The 12,513-nt window shown below is 39.0% G+C and overlaps 1 pseudogene; it reads left to right on the top strand.

Moving 5' to 3' along the window:
• Nucleotides 1–3,237: 3,237 nt before the first annotated feature.
• Nucleotides 3,238–3,412, top strand: LOC115031258 (U4 spliceosomal RNA; annotated as a pseudogene).
• Nucleotides 3,413–12,513: the final 9,101 nt, after the last annotated feature.

Genomic DNA, 12,513 nt, shown 5'->3' with positions numbered 1-12,513 from the left:
CATGCATTTCTGTTTATGTTCTTCTTGACTTTAGAAGGTCAACACAGAGACATCTGATTATGTCACCGTGGCCAATTTTGTACCATGTCACTGATCTAATATGTATCTGAACTCACAGCAATCTGTGAAATCCTATTGGACAAAGAGTAAAAAATTTACCATGATATCAATAATAAAATAACTCAAATTCTAGTGTTCTTGACTGGAGATGATGTCTCTCTCAGTACCCATATATTTTTAATTTTAATGATTTCCATAGAATTTGAAACCCAGTGCCACATAAATTAGTGGCTAGAAGTCCTGCCAGAGTGCCAAGGGCTGTGATAATCCATGGACTCAGTGCTAAGTAGACCCAAAAGCAAACAAAACAAACCAAAAATATCTAGCCCAAATTCAACTACATCATATGCTTTAGGTTTTGAATTGGAAATGCTACAATTCTCTATTTTAAATTATATATTATCATTGTCATTTCTTTCAAAGACTTCATGAAAATACATTTATTTATGTGCAGGTGTCTGCAAAATATTGCAGATTTTTCCATTTAAATATTCTTTGATGAGTAAGGATTTCAGAAAAATATTGAGACAAAACTGAATTTCTAACAGGTAAGATGTTTTGAGACAGTTAGCTTTTTTGAATATTGATGCAATTTTTCATATCCAAATTAAACATGCATTAGTGTAATTTAGAACATTTTCATAGTCAATGGTGGGGAAATCTCTTTTATACATGTCACAAGAATAAGGAATACTTTTGATTGAAAGAATAGCTATTGTACATAATGCATCTGGAGTCTTTCACTTACAAGTCAGATGTTTCATTCATGAATATCAGTCAGTGAATGTTAAAAGATGGCAATGATTCCAGATTAGTAAGGCTGTGTTAGTATTCTCTTTTGTGGGGCATCTATAATAGCTCTATAATTACAGGGGAATTACATGTTCCTACAAATTACTTGATAATTATACTTGATACTACCAAGTAATTCAAAGATTAGTTACTACATAACTTGCAATTTTGTGACTTCATTGTAATGTAGTCTTCTTTATGTTAAGATTTATTAATATTATAATAACGAATGGCTATACATGAATCATTTAAAAGAATTTTAGGCTACTTTTATTTTTAGAAAAAAGTCACTTTTTTAAGTAGAGGCAAATTTGAAAGTGTGTTTATTATTTGAGTACTTAATAATTGTTCATAATATGTTTATAATGACTTTCCCTTTAATGAAATTATGTCAAACTAGATATATGATACTAATAAAATGATTCTCAATAAAAATAAACTATGACTTAACTATATTAAGTCATAGTAAATTGATATGATTCAAATGAAACACTACATCCAAATACCTTAGAGTATACTTAGTATTATAATTAGAAAATCTTGAATAGAGAAGCTGTGTATTATGTAAAATCAAGGACTCAGGAATATTTATATGTCATGAGTTAACATAGAAACACTTTAAGATTTCATAACTATTATGAGTGTGACTATAGAGCAATTGAAATGAGTTTTGGATGCTTATTTGCTTTACCAACAAGAACAAAAAAGAATAAAGATTATGATTATTCTGTTAGTGTCCTATATCATTGTCAATGTTTTATGCTGTGATTTCCTGATTACTCTAAGTGTTTGCTTGCAGAGAGATGACAATAAATAGAAACTTGGAGTTGACACTAAACTGCCCTTTAAATCTGGTACAAGAAGCACTGAATAAAGAGAATCATAAAAGAAATCCAGTCAGGTAGGATTAGCTCTAATTAAAACTGAAATATTTGATGGTTCAAAGAAAATGATATGCCTTTGTTAAAAACTAGTAAGAAAGTTAAGACAAAATTGACAGTTCATCAGATCAAACCTGAGGTTTTTCTGAGTGTGGAGACCTGACGATTTCATACATATAACTGGCTGGGCTATTGGAGATGAAATATGTGGTTTTAGAAGCCAACATTGACCTGGCAAATCTTAGAAAGCATCTGGAACAGATGGTGTTTATAAGTCTTAGGTATCAATCTGAAGTTTAGAAATAAAGAAGTAATATAATTGAAATTTTGTACTGTTTAGAAACTAATCAGATAACTTTAAGTTGTAATGCATATAAATGTTAAAAAAGAGAAAAACAGATTACATTATTATTATTATTATTAAAGAAAGGAAGGGACAGAAATAATTGGTTTCAATATTTAACTAAAGAAACCATGCAAAGTCCATACACTGAAATAGGTTGAATGATAGCTTAAAAATGACAAGTTAATGAATAAATACGCAAATTAATACAATTATTTAAAAGTAGGCATCTTTCAGGACATGAGAAGAGAGTGAGCTCTATAGAATTGCTGTGGGGACACTAGTCTCATTTTGGGGAATTCATCTCATTTCCTAAATTCTCTTTTATAATAGCACTATCATATTGAAGGCTTATCTTTTAGGATTGTGATGCTTGAGAAGTAAGACTAAAGAAGGTAGCAAAGGGAGTGAGTATTATGGAAATGTTACAAGCTATTAGTATATATATATATATATATATATATATATATATATATATATATATCATACAATTTTTTAAATATGTAAAAATACATAAAATTATTTAATGATCATGTGACAGTGGTTTAAAGACATCAGGACGAATGTCAAAATGCCCTTTCTTATTTTTACCACCATATTTGAAACCATGATATATTTTGAAGAAAGAACCATGTAGTTTTGAAAATAATTTAGAGGAATTGTTTCTGCAGGACTTTGATGAGGTTGAAAAGAAGGCTATTCTGTAAAACGTCTCTAGCTGGCAAAGTAGTCCCCAAATTAAGCATCCGTGTTAGGGCCGAGATGAAACTCAGGGCAAATATACTGCATGTACAGAAATTCTAAAATTTTGTTTATGTAGCAGAGAGCTTTATAATGATGGATTTTAGAATCAGTCTTCTAAACCAAATGTACGTTAAGATTTCATAGACCTGAGTTTGAGAAGCTGAACAACAGTTCATGCACTCAGATTCAGCCTGTCATTCAAGCAAATTATAAATACACTTTTGTCTCATTGAACAAATATCAGTTGGATTCAATATAAGAATTTTGTGTTATTGAAGCCATTAGCCTTCTTAGAATTAAAAATGAAAATTATGTTAACATAAAGATACCTCATTGACTTCTTAAGCAATTATAGGCACAAAACAGTTTGAGAATGGTATATATTAAAATTATTGTAGGCTTGAAATTGTAGAGGCTAGCTTTCCATAGTGGAAGTATTGCAGCCAATGAGGTTTATCTGAGGCATGATTATTGCTAATTGAAACTATAGACGCTGTTCAATTGTTTTATACTATTTTACCCACATCTTTTTCAATAGGACTTCCAGAAAATATTAGGCAGTCTGTTTATTTCTGTTCCTCCTTTATATAGAATTTACAAGGGAAGTACCATAATCATAAATGCCCCTTCAGGTGTGCTAAATATTCATAAGTTAAAATAAAAATTGCTATATATTGTGCAAAAGTGCTCAAGATAGTTATGAAGCTTTCTGACCACAAGCTAGGTATCATTGTCATTATAAATTGGTGGTTGAACAAGTTCAATTATTTTTTCCTGTGTTTAAGAAGAAATGATTGAGTCACTTTCTAAAAAAAAAAAAAAAAAAAAACCTAAAATTAACATATATAATCTCCAGACTCTATCATCAAGCATCCTTCTAAAAGCTTGTCAAATTTGTACATAACACAGACATCATTTCTGCATTATGGGCATGAAAATAGTGGTAATTAACTTCTCAAGTCCAACAGCATGGAGAGGGGGATAATTATAAAAGAATTCAAACTGATCTTATCTTAATCATTCTGCACAGAGAAGGGGTAGGGCTATTGCCAGTAGTCTCCTGTGGTGCTATTACTACCCCAGCCATCTTGTTAGGAAAGAAGATGTGAGTTTTTCATCATTCCAATAGAATACAGTTTGCGATATCAAAAAAAAAAAAAAAAAAAAAAAAAAGCAAATTATAACCTGTTCCACCTTATAGAGATATTGTAGAGAACTTAGTTTAAGAGTTATTTAAAGACAATTGTGGGTTATAAAATAAGTGAGGGTCATACACCTGGAAAAAAGTTACTCAGACAAGGATTCAAATCTGATTTGACAACAATGGGAACAAATTAAAACGTGTCACATTTTTGATAGATTTGATACTAAAAGGGTCTTCTTATTTGATTTGTCGCATTATAGTCTTTTGTGTGAAGACAAGAGAAGCACTATAATTTCTATTAACAGAGGAACTATACAAATACTACTATTATTGTTATAATTAGCCTCAATAGATGCACAGTTTTTTGTTTCTTACACTTTAAAACAATATGAATTCAGAATCTGCTAAAAAGTTCTGTACAACTTAATAATTTATTTTATATGCAGATCCTAAAAGAAAGATAATAAACCTTAATGACATTCTTTTATTATATTTTTTGTATTTTATAATTTATACACAAGTACAACATTATTTTCAAAACCTCCTCCCTTTTCTTTTCCAAATCCTCTTATATTAAACCATAGTTTTTGTTTTACAAATTCTTATAGTCTTGGGTATAAAGCCAATGAGTCTACTTAGTATGGTTTGTATGTAAATAGCTATGGGCCAATCTACTGGAGAATGAGCAACACATATTATGTCACTCACTCTCTTTCCCTTAGCAAGTGATCAGTCGTTAATACCTTATTAGGTAAGTCGGGAGAGTCATAAATCTCTTTACTATCTATGTTTAAATATTGTCTGGTTTGATCTTATTTAGGTCTTGTGCATATAGTTGGAGCCCATGTGGGTTTATGTATACAGTGTTTGGAAAATACTATTTTACTCTTGATGTCCACAGCCATATTCATCTCTTTCCATGATATTTCCTAAACCTTGTTGGAAGAGGGTCTAATATTGATGTCTCATGTATTTCTGAGTAGTCTACAAACAATACAGGTTGATGTCATTGTCCTTAGTTGCCTTCCAGAAATTGGGTGTAAGACTCTTTATCTGAGGGCTTCATATACTTAATACACTTGACTTGAAAGATTTGAACTGGAAGTGACTTTGAAGCCTTCTTTGTGAGGAATAGTTCTCATAGTAGCTTAATGATCTAGGTAAGCTCCAAGGAGAAAAAGCAACCTGGAGCACTATACTGTGGAAAGCCGTGCAGCGTGCAGCGTGCAGCGAGCAATCGCTGTGGAGAGCCGTGCGCGTGCTGCGAGCAATCACCATTATAAGATGGCGCTGGCCTCCGCTGTGACAAACTAGTAAACAAGCCTTGTGCGCAAGTGCGAGAGTGAACTCACTCCTAGTCACTGCCCATTCTCGGGGTGTAATAGTGGTGTGATGAGCGAGCAACGAATCAAGAGCTGTCACGCCACATCCGGTGCTGAAACGTCATGGCTGAATGCTATATAAGGGACTCCATTTTCTGGGGTCGAGATCTTCCTGAGAAGTAAGCAATAAAGCTTTGCTGCAGAAGATTCTGGTTGTCCTGAGTGTGTTCTTGCCGGCGGGGACAAAAGCTCGGGATAAGTGGCGCCGAAAACCCGGGAACTACCATCACACCGGCGCAAGGAAGATCCCTCGTTCGCGGGGCGGAATCAGAACTGCGGGACACTACAGCTCTGCAAGGTAAGTATTGTCTTGAAATTTCTCCAGAGTTAGATGCCCTTTTGATTGTTTGCACAGCGATCGCACTTTCCCTTTCAGTTTCGTTTTGCTTCCACCACTGGAACTGCTGACTGGTTCCCAGTCGCAGTCAGGCTCGGACAGCACCTGGACAGTGCCTGGACAGTGATTAGTTTCAGTCACGGTCAGGACTGGATAGCGGCAGAATGGGAATTTCTCACTCTGTAGTAGTGGCGTTAAGGTCAGTCCTGAAGCAGTGTGGCCTAAAAATCGCCACTAAGAGTATAGAGGCATTTGTCAGGGAGGTAGACCGTGTGGCACCATGGTATGCTTGCTCAGGTTCGTTAACTGTCACTTCTTGGGATAAACTGAAAGGAGATCTAGTTAGGGAACAGCAGAACGGCAAACTTAAAGCAGGGGTCATGCCGTTATGGAAATTGGTGAGATCGTGCTTGACAGATGAGGATTGTGAGCAGATGGTAGAAGCAGGGCAGAAGATTTTGGACGAAATTCAAGACAGTCTATCAGAGGCAGAGTGGGGAGAGAGATTGAAAGTTGGGACGAAACAAGGTGCACCGAAGAATTTAGGCCTTTCCACGGGCCTTGAGCCCGAGGAAAAGAGATATAAAGGAAAGAATGCCTTGGGAGAGATTAGAAAAAGGGATGGAAAGGGAGAGAAGAAGAGAGAAAGAACTGGAGAGGCACATAAGGAAAGGAGCCTCTACCCGCCATTAGATGAGTTTAAGGCACTAGCTGTCAGTAGCTCAGAATTGGATAAGGAACTTAGCTCCTCTGAGGAGACAGACTTAGAGGAAGAAAGATACCAGCCAGATGAAAAACAAGTTAATCAGTTACAGAATAACATAAAGAAAGCAAAAGTAGCTAGAGACAAATGTCAAATCACTATGCGATCTTCAGATCCGCAACCTCTGGGTCCTAGTACACCTCCGCCCTACGTGCAGAGGTATCAATCAGACTCATTCATTTCAAAAGAGGAACAGAGAAAAGTGCAGCAAGCGTTCCCAGTCTTCGAAGGCGCAGAGGGTGGACGCGTTCATGCCCCAGTGGAGTATATACAGATTAAAGAATTAGCAGAGTCAGTTCGTAACTATGGAGTCAATGCCAACTTTACTGTAGCCCAAGTCGAAAGGCTTGCTACTCTGGCAATGACCCCCGGCGATTGGATGACCGTAGTAAAAGCCGCATCTCCTAACATGGGAATGTATTTAGAATGGAAAGCTTTGTGGCAAGACTCCTGCCAAGCACAGGCAAGGGCCAATGCCAATGTTGAAGGGGACCAAGGAACATGGACTTTTGAGTTGCTTACAGGTCAGGGACAACATGCTAATAACCAGACAAATTACCATTGGGGAGCTTATGCTCAGATCTCAGCTGCTGCAGTTAAGGCATGGAAGGCACTCTCTAAGAAGGGAGAGGCAAGTGGGCATTTGACCAAGATCACCCAGGGCGCACAGGAGTCATTCTCAGATTTTGTGGCTAGAATGACAGAAGCGGCAGGGAGAATTTTTGGGGATCCAGAAACAGCTATGCCTTTAATTGAACAGTTGATCTATGAACAGGCTACCCAGGAATGCAGGGCGGCTATTACACCTAGAAAGAGCAAGGGACTGCAGGATTGGTTGAAGGTTTGCCGTGAGCTTGGAGGGCCACTCACTAATGCAGGTTTAGCAGCTGCCATTCTACAAGGGCAAAAACGCCCTGACATGGCTGAGCTCAAACTGTGCTATAATTGTGGCAAACCGGGACACTTAAAAAAGGACTGTAGAGCCCTTGTCAAAAGGAGAGCACCAGGACTGTGTACTAAGTGTGGAAAAGGATATCATTGGGCTAGAGATTGTCGTTCAGTCAGGGACATTCGAGGCAGGCCCCTGCAGCCAGGATTCCCTCAAGCAGTAGATAATGAGACCGTTCCAAAAAACCAGTACAGGGCCCTCAGGTCTCAGGGCCCGAAAACATATGGGACCTCGACAGGCAAAAGGTGGACCCCACAGTCCGCAGGGCAACAGAAGGATCAGCTGGGTTGGACCTCCGTACCACCACCCGATTCATGCTAATGCCCCAAATGGGGGTACAGCCTATTCCTACTGACTATAAAGGACCTCTGCCATCCGGGAGTGTTGGCCTAATATTGGGCCGGGCCTCCCTTACCTTACAAGGTCTTATTGTTCACCCTAGAGTCGTAGATCAAGACTATGAAGGGGAACTTCAAGTTCTCTGTTCCTGTCCTCAGGGTGTCTTTTCTATTTCACAAGGGGATAGAATAGCTCAGTTAATAATTTTGCCAAGCCTACATGGCTGTTTTCCTTCCTCTGGTGTCCCTCGAGCTACCAGAGGGATTGGTTCTACTGGAAATGATTCTGCTTACTTAGTGATGCCTCTTGACTCCAGGCCATTCTTAGAATTAGTTATAGAAGGAAAACAATTTAAAGGGATTTTAGACACAGGAGCAGATAAAAGTATCCTGTCTTCCCAATGGTGGCCAAAAACTTGGCCCGTTACTCAGTCATCACGTTCTTTGCAAGGTTTAGGTTATCAGTCCTGTCCCACTATTAGTTCCCGTTCTTTGAGCTGGACAGCTCCTGAAGGTCAAACAGGACGATTCACTCCCTATGTTTTACCACTCCCAGTAAATCTCTGGGGGAGAGACATTTTACAGGCACTAGGACTGACCTTGACTAATGAATACTCGCCACAAGCTGTTCAAATAATGAAGAAAATGGGCTATAAAGAAGGAAGGGGATTAGGGAAAGGAGATCAGGGTAAACTTGAACCTATCCCTCAAAAAGGTAATAATGGGAGACAAGGTTTGGGTTTTTTCTAGGGGCCGTTGAGGGCTCCATGCCCATACCATGGCTTACAGAGGAAGTTGTATGGGTTCCTCAATGGCCTCTCTCCTCTGAAAAGTTAGAAGCAGCTACAAAACTAATTTCTGAACAGCTACGCTTGGGTCATTTAGAGCCCTCTACCTCACCCTGGAATACACCTATTTTCGTAATTAAGAAAAAATCTGGCAAATGGCGCTTATTACATGATCTTAGAGCTATTAATGCACAAATGCGTCTATTTGGACCAGTTCAGCGGGGGCTACCATTGCTTTCTGCCTTACCCAAAAATTGGGAAATTATAATTACAGATATTAAAGATTGCTTTTTCTCTATACCTTTATGCCCTCAATATAGGCAAAGATTTGCATTTACCATCCCAGCCATTAATCATTTAGAGCCGGATCAAAGATACCAATGGAAGGTCCTACCTCAGGGGATGGCGAATAGTCCCACCATGTGTCAACTGTATGTGCAATTGGCACTTAAGTCAGTTAGAGAGCATTTTCCATCATTACAGGTGATAATTTATATGGATGACATTTTGATTTGCCATAAAAATTCACAATTATTGCAAGATGCATACCCTATATTAATAAAAACGTTAGGGCAATGGGGATTGCAGGTGGCCACTGAAAAGGTGCAAGTTGCTCGAATGGGAGCCTTCCTAGGGTCACTCATTTATCCTGACAAAATTGTTCCTCAAAAATTAGAGATTCGCAAAGATCAACTACATACCTTGAATGATTTCCAAAAATTGCTAGGAGATATTAATTGGCTAAGACCATTTTTGAAAATTCCATCAGCAGAATTAAAGCCCTTATTTGACATATTAGAGGGAGATACCCACATCTCCTCCCACAGAGCACTTACCCCAGCTGCATGTCAAGCTTTACAAACGATAGAAAAGGCCTTACAAGATGCTCAATTACAACGCATTGAGGAGTCAAAATTATTTGAATTGTGCATATTAAAAACTGCACAGTTACCAACAGCAGTCTTATGGCAAAAAGGACCCTTATTGTGGGTCCATCCTAATGCTTCCCCTGCAAAAATCATTGAGTGGTATCCTAATGCAATTGCTCAACTTGCACTTAGGGGGATAAAAGCAGCTATTACTTATTTTGGGAAAGAACCTCATATGCTAATCGTACCTTATACTTCTGCTCAAGTTCAAACCCTGGCAGCAACAACTAACGATTGGGCAGTCTTGGTTGCCTCTTATTCAGGACAAATTGATAATCATTATCCAAAACATCCAATTTTACAATTTGCCTTAAGCCAAGCCATAGTGTTTCCAGTAATAACAGCCAAACACCCACTTCCGGATGGGGTAGTAGTGTATACAGATGGATCCAAATCTGGCATAGGTGCATATGTAGTAAATGGCCAAGTAACATCTAAACAATATAATGAGACATCACCCCAGATTGTAGAGTGTTTGATAGTTCTAGAAGTCCTTGAAACTTTTCCGGGACCGCTCAATATTGTATCTGACTCTTCATATGTGGTCAATGCAGTTAATATGCTTGAAGTTGCTGGCTTAATTAGACCCTCTAGCAAGCTTGCTCACATTTTTCAGCAAATTCAGTCAGCCTTGTTACATAGAAGACATCTTGTGTATATTACTCATGTTAGGGCTCATTCTGGCCTTCCTGGCCCCATGTCTCATGGAAATGACTTGGCAGACAAAGCTACTAGAATCGTGGCTGCTGCTCTGTCCTCGCAGTCAGAGGCTGCAAGGGAGTTTCATAAACGCTTCCACGTGACGGCTGAAACATTACGCCGCCGTTTCACTTTAACTAGGAAAGAAGCTCGTGACATTGTCACCCAATGTCAAAACTGTTGTCAATTTCTGCCTACTCCTCATGTAGGGGTAAACCCCAGAGGCATCAGACCATTACAGGTCTGGCAAATGGATGTCACTCATATTTCCTCCTTTGGAAGAAATCAATATTTACATGTTTCCATTGACACCTGCTCTGGTGTTGTGTTTGCTACACCTTTAACAGGTGAGAAAGCCTCTCATGTTATACAGCACTGTTTAGAAGCATGGAGTGCTTGGGGCAAGCCCACAATTCTTAAAACTGATAATGGGCCAGCATATACCTCTACTAAATTTCAGCAATTTTGTCATCAAATGGATGTCACTCACTTGACTGGCGTTCCTTATAATCCTCAAGGACAAGGCATTGTGGAACGTGCTCACCGTACACTTAAGTCTTATCTCATAAAACAAAAAAGGGGAGTTGATGAGACTCTGCCCTCAGTGCCAAGAGTAGCTGTATCTATGGCACTCTTTACACTCAATTTTTTGAATCTTGACGAGCAAGGTCGCTCTGCAGCTGATCGACATAGCTCAGACCCTGATAGACCAAAAGAAATGGTCAAATGGAACGATGTCTTAACTGGTCTGTGGAAAGGCCCGGATCCTATTTTGATAAGATCCAGGGGAGCTGTTTGTGTTTTTCCACAGAGTGAAGACAACCCATTTTGGCTGCCGGAACGACTCACCCGCAAGATATTCATCAAGGATGGTGCAGAAGATGCAGACCTCCCGAGGACTGCTCCTGCTCCTGACAATGCTGAACTTGTCTCAGGTTCCTAGTATGAGGGGCGAACAGAGATGGGCCATTCTTTCGACTTTCCCTAAACCAATGCCAGTTCGCCATAATGCTATAGTTTTTCCAAAATTCTTTACTACTAATAAAACATTAGATTTGCCATATCTACCCTATGATCCCACCCGAGCACCATTAGGGGAAAATCGCTCTTTATTAGAACAGGGTTCTTTATGTTTTCAAATTAATGGACCAGGAAAATGTATCAACCTCACAGCTCGAGCTTTGGGGAAGTTTAATGAGCACCGAGGAGGTTGGGTAAGCATAACCCAAGATACTTCCAATGCAGATATAACATTTACAAATCGGACCTTTTGGCAGGAGGCAATTTGGGTTAATGGTACATTTCTACCACCTAACTTTTCAGACAAAGAACGTCCCCACCAACCAAAAATAGCCCCTCATTGTAGCTTGGAAGATGAAGGGCTGATATTGCCTTGGTCTGATTGTCAATCCTCCATCACTCGTTGGGCAGATCAGAGTAAAACCTTTTCCTTTTCTCCCAACATGATAGATGATCCAGAGAAGGAATTTGTTATGAAAAAGGGACTTTTCATACAGGACTTTAGAATGCATCCCTTTCACAAGTGGGTGCTTTGTGGAGTCAATGGCAGTTGTACAGAACTCAATCCTTTGATCTTTATCCAGGGAGGAGCAGTTGGAAAAGCTTCTTTTAATGGCATCTCAAGATTTGCTCAGTATTGGGGAATACATGCTGCCTCCCAGGATTCTTATGGATATACTAATACCAGTGTAGAGATCACTGGGTTCAATAAAACTTTGGTAAACCAGATTAATTATCCATCTACCCCAGTCTGTGTTTACCCCCCTTTCTTGTTTATTCTTTCAAATGATTCATTTGAAGTCTGTTCCAATGATTCTTTTTGGATTTCTCAATGTTGGGACATAACAAAGAACACCCGTGCCATGGTAGCACAGATCCCACGTTGGATCCCGGTTCCGGTGGAAACACCCTCCACCTTATCCCTGTTTCGACAAAAAAGAGATTTTGGAATTACTGCTGCCGTGATCATAGCAATTTCAGCCAGTGCAGCTGCTGCTACAGCTGCAGGGTATGCTATGGTTAGTACGGTTCAATCAGGCACAAAATTAAATCAGCTTTCAGCAGATCTGGCTGATGCCATCACTGTCCAAACTTCTGCTAGTACCAAGTTAAAGGGAGGGCTGATGATATTAAATCAGCGCCTTGACTTGGCAGAAGAACAGATAGGAGTTCTATACCAGATGGCCCAGTTGGGTTGTGAAAGAAAACTGGAAGCCCTGTGTATTACCAGTGTCCAATATGAAAATTTTACTTATGCAGCTAATCTGTCTAGACAGCTTTCCTTGTATCTTGCAGGAAATTGGTCTGAGGGATTCGATGAGACTCTTGAGGCCCTGAGGGTGG

The sequence above is a fragment of the Mus caroli genome, unplaced genomic scaffold (genome assembly GCF_978045245.1).
Source record: "Mus caroli unplaced genomic scaffold, Mus_caroli_1 scaffold_4, whole genome shotgun sequence".
NCBI lineage: Eukaryota > Metazoa > Chordata > Mammalia > Rodentia > Muridae > Mus > Mus caroli.
Note: the sequence above shows the minus strand (reverse complement) of the source record. Positions and strands in the feature narration are given on the sequence as shown.